General features: G+C 33.3%; 1 protein-coding gene across 3 annotated transcripts in view; it reads right to left on the bottom strand.

Annotated features, from left to right (window-relative positions):
* The window catches only part of CCDC102B (coiled-coil domain containing 102B), a 342,881-nt gene that overhangs the window by 145,476 nt on the left and 182,960 nt on the right, over positions 1 to 14,445 (bottom strand). The window lies entirely within an intron of this gene.

The raw sequence follows: 14,445 nt of genomic DNA, 5'->3' as shown, positions 1-14,445 counted from the left end.
TGTGGCTGCATAATATTCCATGGTGTGTATGTACCATCTTTTCTTTATCCAGTTTACTGTTGGTGGGCATTTAGGTTGATTCCATGTCTTTGCTATTGGGAATAGTGCTGTAATGAACAGATGCATGCCTCTTTATGACAAAATGATTTATATTCCTTTGGGTATGCACCTGGTAATGGGAATGCTGAGTTGATCGGCAGTTCTGTTTTTCAGTCTTTGAGGAATCACCGCACTGCTTTCCACAACAGTTGAGCTCATTTACACTCCCACTAACAGTGTATAAGCATTCCTTTTATTTCACAATCTCATCAGCATCTGTTTTTTTTTTTTTTTTCATTTTTTAGTAACAGCCATTCCCAGGCTAATTTTTTATTTTTCATCTTCAAACTCTGAAGTCTTAAGCCATTGGTTCTCATCCTGGCTGAGAGAGAATATAAGGCCTACAACAGAAAAAATTCAGAGGAAGTCAAACATGGCACTGAAAACAGTATAATTTGAACAAAGAGCCAATTGTTGACTTCATGAGTTGCTTTTTAAATTAGAATTCCAGAACTGAGAATTAACTATTTCTTCAGTAGAACTAGTCTTATTGCCCTTAGAGGTAAAAGGCAACTTACTTCATCAGGAGTCAAATGTGCTGTGTGTCCTCAGCCTATACCCTGTCTACACCGGTCACACTAGAAACTCCTCTTGGCCGAGGGCATTCCCATATTTTCTGTAATCAATTATTAAAACCTTTTAACTTTAAAGGAGGTTGGTGATAAAAAATAACATCATTCTGTCATGCCTTAAAATGTCTTCTTACCATGATGAACTAGACCTCACAAAATATTTAATACTAGTGTACACCTGCCAATTCTGCTGTACTAACTAAAAATCCTAAAAAGAGTTGCTCTCCCTTTTCATACCTACTTGATTTTGTTGATCTATCCAATTCCCCATCTTGTTTATTTATTTAGACGGTCTCACTCTGTCGCCCAGGCGGGAGTGCAGTGGTGTGATCTCAGCTCACTGCAATCTCCACCTCCCAGATTGAAAGGATTCTCAGGCCTCAGGTCACTGTGCCCAGTGAATTTTTGTATTTTTAGTAGAGACAGTGTTTCATTGTGTTGGCCAGGCTGGTCAAATGATTTGACCAGGCCTTACATGATCCTCCTACTCATCCTCCCAAAGTGCTGGGATTATAGCTGTGGCCCACCGTGCCCAGTCTAATTCCCTATCTCTTTTATAAAACATTTCATTAAAGGTCATCTATTTGCCAGCATTCCCCCACCAAAGGATTTTTATCTTGCATGTCTGTAATTCTGCCTTATTTAAAATTAGAATAAAATACAGACAAAAATTACATTCCAAGTATGAAGCAGCAGAATAAGCTATTAAGGTCCAGATGCATTTTTTAAATCACATGAAATATAATTTTACTCCCTATGTGTGATCTGATCCTGTTGTATTTTCAGTCTGTCATTGTGATAACCACCTTAATTAGTTTATCAAAATCATATGCACATAGCCAGCCAGTCTTTCGACTTCTCACGGTTGATTCCAAACTAAATTTATAAACCTCAAAAAAGTATGCTTCTCAAAAATATTATACTTTGTAGATTCAATGTTAGAGTCTTTTCATCCATGATCTATACCTATTTTTAAAAAGTAATTGATGATGACATCTCTTTACTGGTCATTTGTGATGCTTCCACATCTAGCACATACTTTCTAACACATACTTCAGTGTACGCTTTTACTTTGTGAATGAAAATCTGAAAATACTTATTGGTAGAATCTGATTTCATAGCAGCCAGTCTTTATTGGTGATCCTGTATGAAAATGGCTATTTCACAGTGAATATAGAACTTTAACATGGGTTGTTTGGAGAGGGGAGGGATGCATTGGCAAAAATAACTGTTTTGAAATAAAAATAGTAGACGACGTTGTTGTTTTTTTCCTTTTAATTTATGCAAACAGATACCATGATGCATTCCTACCTACAACTAATTGCCTTAATTTTTCTTTTGTTCCTCTTTCCTTTCCTCTTCTTTGTTTGCTTTTTTCTTCCTCCCTTTCTTCCTTCTTGTTTTCCTTTTTTTCTCTTTCTTCTTTCCTGCCTTCCTTTTGTGTTTTATCTGCCATTCTTTTTTTTTTTTTTCTACCATGCCAAACTATGTCTTTGGAATCACATAGATGGAGTAAACACAATTTGTTAAAACTAGTCACTGTGGATAGTCTAGTTTAAGAAAGCTAAATTACCAATCATTACCTTATGTTTAGTGATAACAAACCAAAGAAGGTATACTACAAATTTGATCTGGATCGGTACACAAAGAGCCACATAAACACAATTGAAACTTTGGAGAATAATAATATACATTTGTATACTCATATAAATCTGTATATTTAAGAAAAACCTAATATGTAAGTACCCAAAATATACGTACACACATGTATATTACCCAATGCTAAATTTTTTCACTTACTACAGTATTCTTAATAAATACCATTAATATTATTTAAGTTTAAAGATGAAAATCAATATCACACCGATTTTTTATAGTAATAAATTGTGATTATTCTAATACTGAATGCTATGTTTTCAAGAAGTCCAATAGAGAAAAATGTATTTCAAAATGTCATTTAACTAAGATGTGGGTTAAAATCATTTTTTTAATGGTGAAAGTAAACAGAATGCATACAGCTGCTTTAGTAATATTGGCCTAGATTTCCCAAGATCAATAATGGGTGTGACGAGATGTCACCAAAAATGGCAGAGTAGGCAGCTTCAAGTGTCCATCTCGCCACAGAAACATTGAAAAAATCAAGAAAAACAGCACAATCCACTTTGTCAGAACTCTAGAAAGCAGTCAAAGGTTCATGGAACCAAGCAATCGCTGAATCAATAAAAGACAACTTAAATATGGCAGGAAAGTTTTATGGTGTTTTTATTGTCCTTTAAAGTCTAGCATTACCCTGACCTCAAGCCAGAGATGACAGCACAAGAAAGGAAAACTACACACCAATATCCTTTATGAATATAGATGTAACTATCCTATACACAATACTGGAAAAGGGAATCCAACAGCATATCAAGAAAAATTTACACTATGGCCAAATGGGGTTTATTCTAGAATGAAAGAGTAGTTCAACATAATAAAATCAGTCATATAAAACACCACATTAACAGAATGAAGGAAAAAAACGTATCATCTCAGTTGATGAAGAAAAGCATATGGCAAAATGCAATACTTGATCAGGGAGAAAAACAGAAAATAATAAATTAGAAAAAAGTTGAAAAATTTTCTCAACATAGCAAATGACATATGAAACATCTGCAGCTAACCTAATAATCAATGATAAAAGTTTGAAAGTTTTCCCCCTAAGATGAGCTACAAGACAAGGGTGCCTGCTTCCATTACTGCTGTTTAACTTTGTACTAGAAGTTTTAGTAAGAGCACTTAAACAAGAAAAAGAAGTAAAAGACATGCAAATTGCAAAGGATAAAGTAAAACATGTATAAGATAACATGATCTTATACATAAAAAACTCGAACAAATCTAGAACAAGAAATTTACTACAGCTAATAAACAACTTCAGCAAAGTTGTAGGAAACAAAATGAACACACAAAAATTAGTTGTGCTTCTTTATATGAGCAACAAGCAATCTAAAAAGAAAATTAAGAAAATAAATCCCTTTTTAAGTACATCTGAAAGAATAAAATACATAGCAAAAAATTTAACCAAGGAGGTTAAAGACTTATCAACTGAAAACCACAAGACATTGCTGAAATAAAAAGACACAAATATATGGAAAGATATATGCACTTACCATTAAAATACCAATACTCTAAAAAGCCATCTAAAGATTCAATGAAGTCCCTGAAAATTTTAATGGCATTTTTTCTTGCGAAAATGGAAAAGTTGATTCTCAAATTCACAGGGAATTTCAAGAGGCCTTGAATATCCAAAATTATATTGAAAAAGAGCGAAGTTGAAGGACTCGCACTTCGTAATTTCAAAACTTACAGTAATCAAAACAGTATAGCACTGGCATAAAGATAAACATTCTCACCAAAATAATAGAATTGATAGTTGAGAGTTAAACCATACCTATACGAATAATTGATTTTTGATGAGGATGCCAAGACAATTCAGTGGCAGAAAAAATAGTCTCTTCAAAAAATGCTGCAGTCACAACTGGATATCTACATGGAAAATGATGAATATGGATCTCTCTCTTGCACCACATACAAAAATTTACTCAAGATAGATTAATGGTATATGACAGGTAAAACTATAAAACTATCAGAAATAAACATAGGGGAAAATCTTGGGTTTAGCAATGGGTTTTTAGATGTGATACCAGAGGAATAAACAACAAAAGAAAAAAAATAGAATTCATCAAAAAGTAAAACTGCATGTATCAAAAAAAAGTGATATTATGACATAAACAATGCACAAAATATTTGCATTTCATACATATGAGTAGGGTACCCAGAATATAGAAAGAATTCTTACAATTTTCCAACAAAAATACAAACAACCCAATTTAAAATTAGTCAAAGAGTTTGAGTACACATATCTGCCAAGAAGATATACAAATGGTCAATAAACACATGAAAATATCTTCAACATTGTTAGTCATTGGGAAAATGCAAAGGAAAATCACAATGAGAAACCAAACCCACTGGGATAAGTGTAATTCAAAACAAAACAAAACAAAAACACAAAAGAACAAGTGTGGCCAAGGATGTGGAGAAATAAAAATGCTCACATATTGCTGGCGATAAGGTAATGGGTTCCGCCGTTATGGAATACAATTTGGTGGTTCCTCCAAAGGTTACAGATAGGATTACCATCTGACCCAGCAACTCTACAAATAATTGAAAACAGGTGTTCAAATAATACATGTGCATGCATGATTAGAGCAACACTATTCAAAAGAGCCAGGGTAGAAACAACTCGATATCCACCAGCTGATGAAGAGATGAACAAATACCAGATAGGCCCAAAAGGAATGAAGTACCCAAAAAGGTGTGAAGTAATGATGCAAGCTACAGTGTGCATGAACCTTGAAAACATTATGATAAATTTAAAAAGCCAGACATAAAAGGTTATATATTGTATGATTCCATTTATATGAAATATCCAGAAATCCACAATGACAGAAAGCGTAAGTGCGGTTGCTAGGAGCTTAGGGGAGGGAGGAATGAGGAGTTACTGCATCATGCTTACTGGGTTTCCTCTTAGGGCGATGAAAATGCTTTAGAATTAAATAGACAGGGCGGTCCCACAACATTGTGAACCTACTAAATGCCACTAAATGCTCACTTTAAAATGGTTAATTTTATGTTATGTAATTTCACTTTAATGAAAAAGAGAAGAAAAAAGAAAAAATAGTGAATGGCTCAGATCTGTTAAAGTTATCTGACTTTACACTAATCTTATGATTTTAACTCAAACTTGCATTTTAGTTTTAATTTTAAATAACCTTTGCAACCATAGTGTTTTATGTCCTTTTAAATAAGAATGTAAATAATTATTTCTCTTATCATTCCTTTAAATCAAGCTAATTTATGTCAACTAATAACTGTGATGTGAACTGCAAAATTATTTTGTAATAATATAGTGGATTATTAGTATGCTAGTTACATCAAACATTAAAAATATATAATTTCATATCTGGCATTCATAAATGTCTTAATTTATGCTATCATATTTTGTTAAATATAAGTGATTTAAATTGTCAAACTTTGCATCTTTATTTTAATTGGATATGGGTTAACATATCATCTGTTTGATACACATGAAGGAGATTTTAAAGGATAATATAAATTTCCAATAACCTTACATTTGCCTTATTGATTGAAGAAAAGGGAAGTATAAGAGTTGAAAACAAATCAAGACACGTAATTAAATTCAAATAGTAATAACAGAAGCATCAATACGTAAACTTATGCATTTGACACACAGTTATGAGGATGTGCCAAACACTGTTGAAGGGACTGAGATTTAATATTCATGATTTTAGCAAAACATAACAGTCATTGCTAAGAAAATATGAAAGTAAAAGGATGTAAAACTCCTCCTATCACTAATTTATTCTTAGTAATAATGTTTCCTATATACAAAACCTTATCCACTTAGCTTTGCTTCCATGGAGAATCACAAAACAGGGAAAAGGATAACTCTCCTATTTTAGAACTAGATTTGTAAAAGTCAGTTCTCTCTCTCTCTCTCTCTCTCTCTGTGTGTGTGTGTGTGTGTGTGTGTGTGTGTGTCTGTATGCATGGATTTGAGAGTAGGCATGAACAATCATATTACATTAGGGTAAATGTTATGCTACTTTTGCAATTTATTGATTGTTTCAAACCAGTAGGGATCTTTCAGCATGTTCTTTCTGCATGGCATTAAGAAACGGTCCTTTAAAACTATGACTCTTTATCTCTGCTAACTTAAGCAATTACTTGGCAAAAGAACTTTATTCCATCCAACTCACACAATCCCACTCATACACTTTAAAATGTACACAAAATCATGGGTGTATTTCTACATTTCACTCAATAACTAAATTATCAATTTACGAAGGACCTACATGTAGCCTAGCATTTACTGCAAGCAGGGCATTCTTCAAAAGAAATGGCTTTCCAATTTAATTACCGAAATATAACACATTTTATATTTTAAAAATGTGAATTTTTCCATATATCAAAATTCTCTTCACAATAATATAAATTTTTATTAATAGATACATTTAAAAAATAGAATTTATAGAGTATTTCAGCTATTGAAGCTACGTAAACAGTTAAAAGAAAAACAGGAAATGATCCAATATAATGTTATCTATAATAATTTCTATTTCATAACAGTAAAAAATGTAACTGTGTATTCTTAAATGAATGATTTTATAAATAATAGTAAGATTTGGAAGAAAAACAACATACTATATCAGGAAAATTTAACAAATGGATAGGTTTGCCTGCTAAACCACTGACTGGAAATAAAATATTTTCGAAGTCAAAGTTACTAAATAAAATAAACATATTGTAATTCCTCGAATATGGATTACTGTCATTAATGCAAATTCATTAGGAATCAACTTTAAATCAACTTTAACTTTTAGATGAATTCATCATTTTCCTAAGACACATCAATTACTGCCCAGGCACATTAACTTTCTGAAAGCGATTCATTATGTGAAGTGAATGAAGGGATTCAGTTGCCAGAATGACTTCAGTAAACAAGCTTCCAAAACAATTCTCCTGAGACATGGGGCTTTTCTCAAAAGAATATGGACCACTTTCTCCAAAAACGTTTTGTTTTCAAAATTATCATTTGCAGTAGAGAATAAATGGACTTCATATCAGTGGAAGAAATGAGCTATTATAAAGAAGATTTTGTGCCATATATTGGATAAAGCAAATCAGCATTGATACTATAGATACTATAGATCATACTATTTATACTATAGATCATATAAAAATAATGTCTGGAAATTGCAAGTCTACGTTTTTTGTCACAGAAAAATCAAGACTTCTCTTGATAAATATTACACTTGTGTGTTTGTTCTCCTTGGTTATTATGTCTTATCCTTTTGTAGTGAGCACAAACCCCACTTTTCATTTCCCTTCCTCTCATTTGTCTTATATCTTTTATCTGTCCTCCTGAAACTTCAAAAATGTGAACAAAGGGAGGAAAGGGAGTGTAAGAGCATGAAAAGAGTTTAGGACCGGAGAGGTATCTAAAGTTCTTTTTTGATTTCTCAAGCCCAGAATTACGTTTTTCTGTGTGTCAAACTCCCCTCTGTCTATGCCTCTCAATTATGTGAATATTCGCTATCCATTCATCCTGACTTCTAGATTCTAGCTTCCCTCTCTTTGTGCATCTATGAAAACTCATTCACCTTTATTTCTTAGTATTTTTAGTATGATGACTCATGCACACAAAGTATTGATGTGCAAATGTGGAAAACTGCAATTCCAGTTGAGGGGAAAGACTTTTCTTTGGTGGACAACTATTTCCACATATTTTTTTCCTATTAACCAACCAACAATTATTAACAGGCCTCACCTCCTACTTTGTGTGGTTCCCTCTAGCACCTCACTACTTGGAAGTCTGATCTAAAACAAAAGCAATGGCATCACCAGGAAACTTGATCAATACTGAGTATCACAGACATCACCCCAGCTCTATGATTACAATCTGCATTTTAAGAGATCCCTGGATTATTCATTTGTGCCTTAAATTTGAATATGCACATTAAAGTATCTCAAGTACAATTGTGGGTCTCTGAATTCCAAGTAAATAAATATAAACTATTTATCAAAAGAAAATCTGTAATTGCTGATATGATTGAAAGAATGCTAATAATGCAATTGTTCAGTAACCTAATTTTCTGTTTCTGTTGAGCTAATTCTTCATTTCCTATGCTGATAATTATGATGGAAATGTGCTACTAGCATATGTCAGAGAAACCCCAACCAACTGACAATTTTATAACATCTACGATCAATATTTTGCAAAGTTTTTGTTGTTGTTATCATTGTTGTTTTTGGAGATGGAGTTCCTGCTATGTTGCTCAGGCCAGTCTCAAACAACTGGGTCCAAAGAATCCTACCTCACCTGCCCAAGTAACTGGCACTATAGGTGCAAACCACTGCACTTGGCTAACTTTATGACTTTTATTCAAAATCCTATATAAACTTCTTAGTAGACCCCTAATATTTCATAAATTTAATTTTGGCAATTCATCAACATTATAGTGAAAGAGAAAGAACTAGTTAAACTATAAGTAATGTATAATGTGTGGTCAAGTTAATTATTGGCAAATAGAATCTAATTCCAGCTAAGGTATGAGTTCAGTGTTATCCAATCCCTACCATTTTTTTAAATTATAGATACATTTATTTTTCTGGATGTTAGAGTTTTCCTGATTTTCAGTTTATCATTAAACTTTCTCTTTCCGGTCTTGTATTTACCTAACTACCCTAGTGGAGGTTATTATTGATGTTAGATTACAGACTTTAGGATCCATACATTTGAACAATGGAATATGATCTCTAGAATTTACCACAGAGAATTTCTCTATTAATGTTCCCACAGGTGCCTCAACAAAAATGACACCACCAATTATTCTCCTAATTTCATGCTTCATTAATTTTAGGCTATCGCTAAAATTCTTTTAAAATAGTTTAGGATCAATCAGTGTTATTCTTTTAATTTGTTTCCTGAGTATAAATGCTGTAAAGTAGTTCCCCTATTTTTAATTCATTTATTTTGTCTCCTATCATAGGGGATGTACTGATTATCCTCAGTGTTATGAATTCACTTAATTATGCCCTTTAATCTTAGTGCAAAATATTCCTGATTTTGACTTGTGTTTAATAAAAAAATTCTCCTGAACAAAATTATGTAAAATGACTTTAAAAAATAGAAGTCTTCTTTCTTTCCTTCCTTCTTCTTTCTTCTTTCTTTCTTTCTTTCTTTCTTTTTTTCTTTCTTTCCTTCCTTCCTTTCTCTCTCTCTCTTTCTTTCTTTCTTCTTTCTTTCTCCTTCCTTCCTTCTTTCTTTCCTTCCTCCCTCCCTCCCTCCCTCCGTCCCTGTCTCTCTCTCTCTCTCTTTCTTTTTCTTTATTTCTTTCTATTGAGACAGAGTCTCTGTCACCCAGGCTGGAATGCAGTGGTGCCATCTCGGCTCACTGCAACTGCTGCCTCCTGGGCTCAAGCCGTTCTCCTGCCTCAGCCTCCCAAGTAGTTGAGATTGCAGGCCTGCGTCACCAAGAAGCCCAGTGAATTTTTGTATTTTTAGTAGAGACAGGGTTTCACCATGTTGATCAAGCTGCTCTCAAACTCCTGAACTCATGTCATCCTCCCGCTTCAGCCTACCAAAGTGCTGGCATTACAGATGTGAGCCACTATGCCCAGCCATCTTTCAAATAGTATAATAATAAAATATTGTGGCTAGTTTTAGAAACTTATCCTTAGATACATACCATGGTAGCATCATATACAATTTTTTAACTTTAATAAAATCTAAAGGTTTTTTTTTTTTTTTTTCTAAATAGATGATGACATAATACATAATTTCTAAATAGGACTATCACATCACACCAGAATCTTTGTTTTTAATTTCTATAAATTCATACTTTCAATGTCATTTCTGTTTTTATTTAATAGCTTTTAAATTGTGATTTTAATATGTATGTGTCTCCATTAAAGCTAAGCATAAATATTAATATCAGTTAAACTCAGTGACTAGCAGGTTGGCTTCCAAAAAAATTTCTAATGCTAATTTCTTAACTGTCTGTATTTTCAAACCATAATTTCTCTAGTTTTTGAATAGCAATGTTGGGAAATGTTCAGATTTTTTTTCCAAATTACAAATAAGTCATTTGGAGAAATGTCTTCTGATCAGCTACATTCTGAAGACTTACCAGTTATGTTCTCAAACTATGCTGAAATACTCAGCAGAAATATAGCATAAGCATCTACATATTTCATGTTAAAAATGTATGTGTCATGGTTCATCAACTTATTTTCATTCAGCAAGTCTTTGTTGTACACCTGCTATATGCACAGGAGGTGGCAATGCATTTCCTGAAATCAGTAAGACAAAACTGGTTCCACGAAGGGAACTAGAACAAGTAAGAGACACCAGTATAATTGAAATCTTGCTGAGAAATAGAGGCAGAGATCCTTGGCTGACAGTTCTAAAATGATTGCCATGGCTCAATGTAGACTGTGTAGACCAGGTTACTAACCCAAGTGGAAAATCTACCCCAGAGGGTTTTGTGTGGCCAGAACAATATTTCTAGTGCTTTGAATATGAATGCCTCCCAGGAAAGCACTGCTCTCCAGCTAGGGAGAGGTACTGCTTTGTTTTTTCACCCTGAACCTAACTCTGTCACATTTGCCTTCTTGGCCCCTTCTGTAAGCCAGAGGCCCCTGGGCTATAGCAGGAGGCCACAAGCCATGACCTATGAACCAAATCTGGCTCCAGACCTGTTTGTGTGCCTCCCATGAAATATTCTGTATGGTTTCGAAGGCTTATAATTTTCCAAAAGGATATGCCACAGAGACTTATGTGGCTTACTTAAATAGTTTAACACATTTACCATCTTGATCTTTACAAAAAAAGTTTGTTCATCCCTAGTCTAGAATAACACTCCCCATGTGTTTGTTGATGTACTCATATATAGACTTATTACACATGCACATCAAGTAACTTATATTGCCAGAGAAAATTGCGAAAGTCTTTGCAATGATCAACAAAGATTCCTGGAGGTTGTGTCTAACACATTCCTCGGGTAAGGTTTTCTGATTCTATAATGTCCTGCAACGTTGATATCATTAAGATATTTTACACAAAACCCTGTAATTTATAGATGATCCATGGCCATGCAACTGATTCTTGTCCATAAACGTGTAGGACAACGTTATTTTGTGACAGTGCAATTTATTTCCCCACCCACGATGGAAGAGCCACTCTTGCATCCATTAAGCACATTCATTTCGGCATTATTGGGTGCCTAGTTGTATGACACTTAGATTCTCCTTTGAACTGGCTGTAGTAACTTACTTGTTTCCTCATTAACTAATGGGATAAATAAAATAGTTGATACATGTTCTTTTTATGTTCCTATAAAGTTATGAGCTTACCAACTTTCACCCTTTATATATGTTAACTTATTTATGTTCTATAGATATGCTATTGTACTAATATATATTATAAACATAGAGATTCAAAAAGAGCTTTTTGAACACAGTGTGACATGCACACCCCACTTTTGATGCCACTATAATTTTTAATATACTTAAATGTTTTAGCTACCTTGATCTTGTGAAAGAAAACTAAGAAAAACTTCTGACAAATAGCTCAAATTATTGAATTCACATTTTCTGAGTGTATTGAAGATGTTTTTTTAAAAAACTTTGTCATATCAGTTAGTCCAATAAGGACAGGTGGATTTTTTTAATGTTGGATGGAAATGTACATTCTAATGATCAAACATCACTAACATAATTTACTATTGTCTGTGAAATCAGACTTTCAAATGTAGCTGCATTTCTCTTCCTTAAAGCATACTCTTGGATTTACTTATGTTTTTACAAATCTAAGTCTTAAATATCTTTGCCATCATTTATGATGCAGACTTCATGCTGAGAAGAGCACTCGATACTGCCACCGAAGTTCTGTTGTCTGGTGTCGTTTTGTCAATTATGCTGATGCCAGGGACCATGGAACAGTGCCACTATTTCCAAGAGCATCAGCAAATCGAAAGATCTTCATGCAATGGTTGTTCTAGAAAAGTCTACTACATTGGTTTATGCTTTAAAAATAGTTACTACCAGAGTAGTAATTTTCCAGTCTGTCCATTAAAAGTTCAAGTGTATTATCGCATTTTTTAAGTTGTAAAAGGATGATGTACACATATCCTTAAACATAGTATATAAAAGCAACTACTCAATGGAGATTTATGTGATAAGATTACTCATGTAAATAAAATTATTTTTCTATGAATTAATAGTGCAATTTAAAACTGGAAGGCATTTTCTTTAAAAATGTATTCCCTATACCACTGAAATTAAAAAAAAAATCAAATGTAAAGCCCTGTAAAAAGTCATACCTTTTTCAATTAATAGGGACTTACAAAAATTTTATTGAACAGTTAGAATATTAAAACCCAACATATTTTTTTAAAATTTATGTGGGGTTCTTAATGAGTAGCAGGTAGCTTTATGTCTGCCACAAACCTTTGGTAAATGTGATTTAAATGCAAATGTCATGTAGTAAGAGATCTTATATTTATTTTAGAGACTAAGATTCAAGCAGTGTTTGCACTAGTGGCCTTTACATGCTAGCACCTTCTTTCACTGCCTCACTCATGTATGGAACTTCTATACATATGTAGACATAGTACTCATACATGGTATACACACACACACACACACACGCACATAGTGCCATGGTATTCATCCATGGTACTTATATACATATAAATTAACTCTTATTGAAATAGTGTTAAAACTACAATATGGTTTTGTGTTATGATTAAATCTACATTATTCCCTGAACCTTGGCATATTCTGTACACAGCTCTGATTCATTTGACATTTGAGGACATCATAATCTTGACATTTTGAGCTTCTGGGGAAGTTCCTGTTACACTAAGAATTTTGGCATGCTACTGTTCCAAAATAAGTGATTATTTTAGTTCCAGCAGATAGTCTGAATTTATAATGAAGAGGGTAAAAATCACCAATGCCACCCCCACCATCAAAATGATCTATACTTAAAAAATCCTACAGTCTTCTAAGTGATCAGCATACCTACTGACTTAGACCTTCGAGGATCCTCCCAGTTTCCAAGTTCTGCTTAGTCCTAGCCCAAATAACTACACTGTCGTCAAAGAGACCAGGTCTGGAATTGGTGTGCCCTGATGACAGGTTACGACAATGCCAGCTCCAAATAGGCCTCAATTTTTCCTGAAAGACACACTTTATATTATGACATTTTGGTACAACTGGAAAGGTGCCAAAATTAAATATATAATCAATTGCTTCTTAATCTGTGTCCCCTGCCACTTTATTCTTAGCAGTCATTATAGTGTTACATTTATAAAAATTTGTATGACTCCCTGCATAGACTCTAAGCCCACGCTGGGCGGGGATAATGATTCATTAATTACTATTCTCATTACCTGCATATAGAACAGTGACTGACACAGAGAATAATACAAATAAATGTTTGTCTTGTTTAAATAAATCAAATAAAAAGTATTTCTGTAATCAATCCACAGTCCATAATTGAGATGATTCTGTGCTTTTTAGAGTAGAGATGTCCAAAAAAGATGTCTACAGATTTATCAGTGTACTTATGTCAGAATCAAATACATTATTATAGATAGTTTATGAATCAGTACAATAGAAAATTATGGTCACGGACTATAACATTTAACTTTAGATATTTGCATTGCTAGGTCATGAAACACTAATACAATTTAATCTTGCATTTGCAATAAATCCCTAGATTCATGAAAGAATGACAAAACAATACGGAATTCAATTTTTCTGGCCATGTAGCTTTTAGAGCTTATATGAGTATGAATGACTCATATATCTCAAAACTATGAACTTATCAAACTCACCCTTGAAAACTGTTACAGGAATTGAGTGAGAAATAGAATTGTGCATTAAGATGCTATATGTAATTGAAAAATAGAGACAAGGAAAATAAAATTTGCAGCATATTGACACAAACCCACATTAAAACTATAAGACTGCCATTAAAAACACGTTTAAAAATCTGTAAACTATCAAAAAAATGTCCGCCTATAGCACAAACTATATCTATTGGCTTGGGGATAAAACACATCTAAAATTAAATTTCCCAAATTCAAATTAGGAATGTTATTCTGGTTTTAAGATTTATACCATAGGCTGGAAAAATTATTTGAAA

Source organism: Theropithecus gelada, chromosome 18, assembly GCF_003255815.1.
Source record: "Theropithecus gelada isolate Dixy chromosome 18, Tgel_1.0, whole genome shotgun sequence".
In the NCBI taxonomy this organism is placed as follows: Eukaryota; Metazoa; Chordata; class Mammalia; order Primates; family Cercopithecidae; genus Theropithecus; species Theropithecus gelada.
The sequence above is the reverse complement of the archived record's forward strand: the minus strand, read 5'-3'. Positions and strand labels throughout refer to the sequence as shown.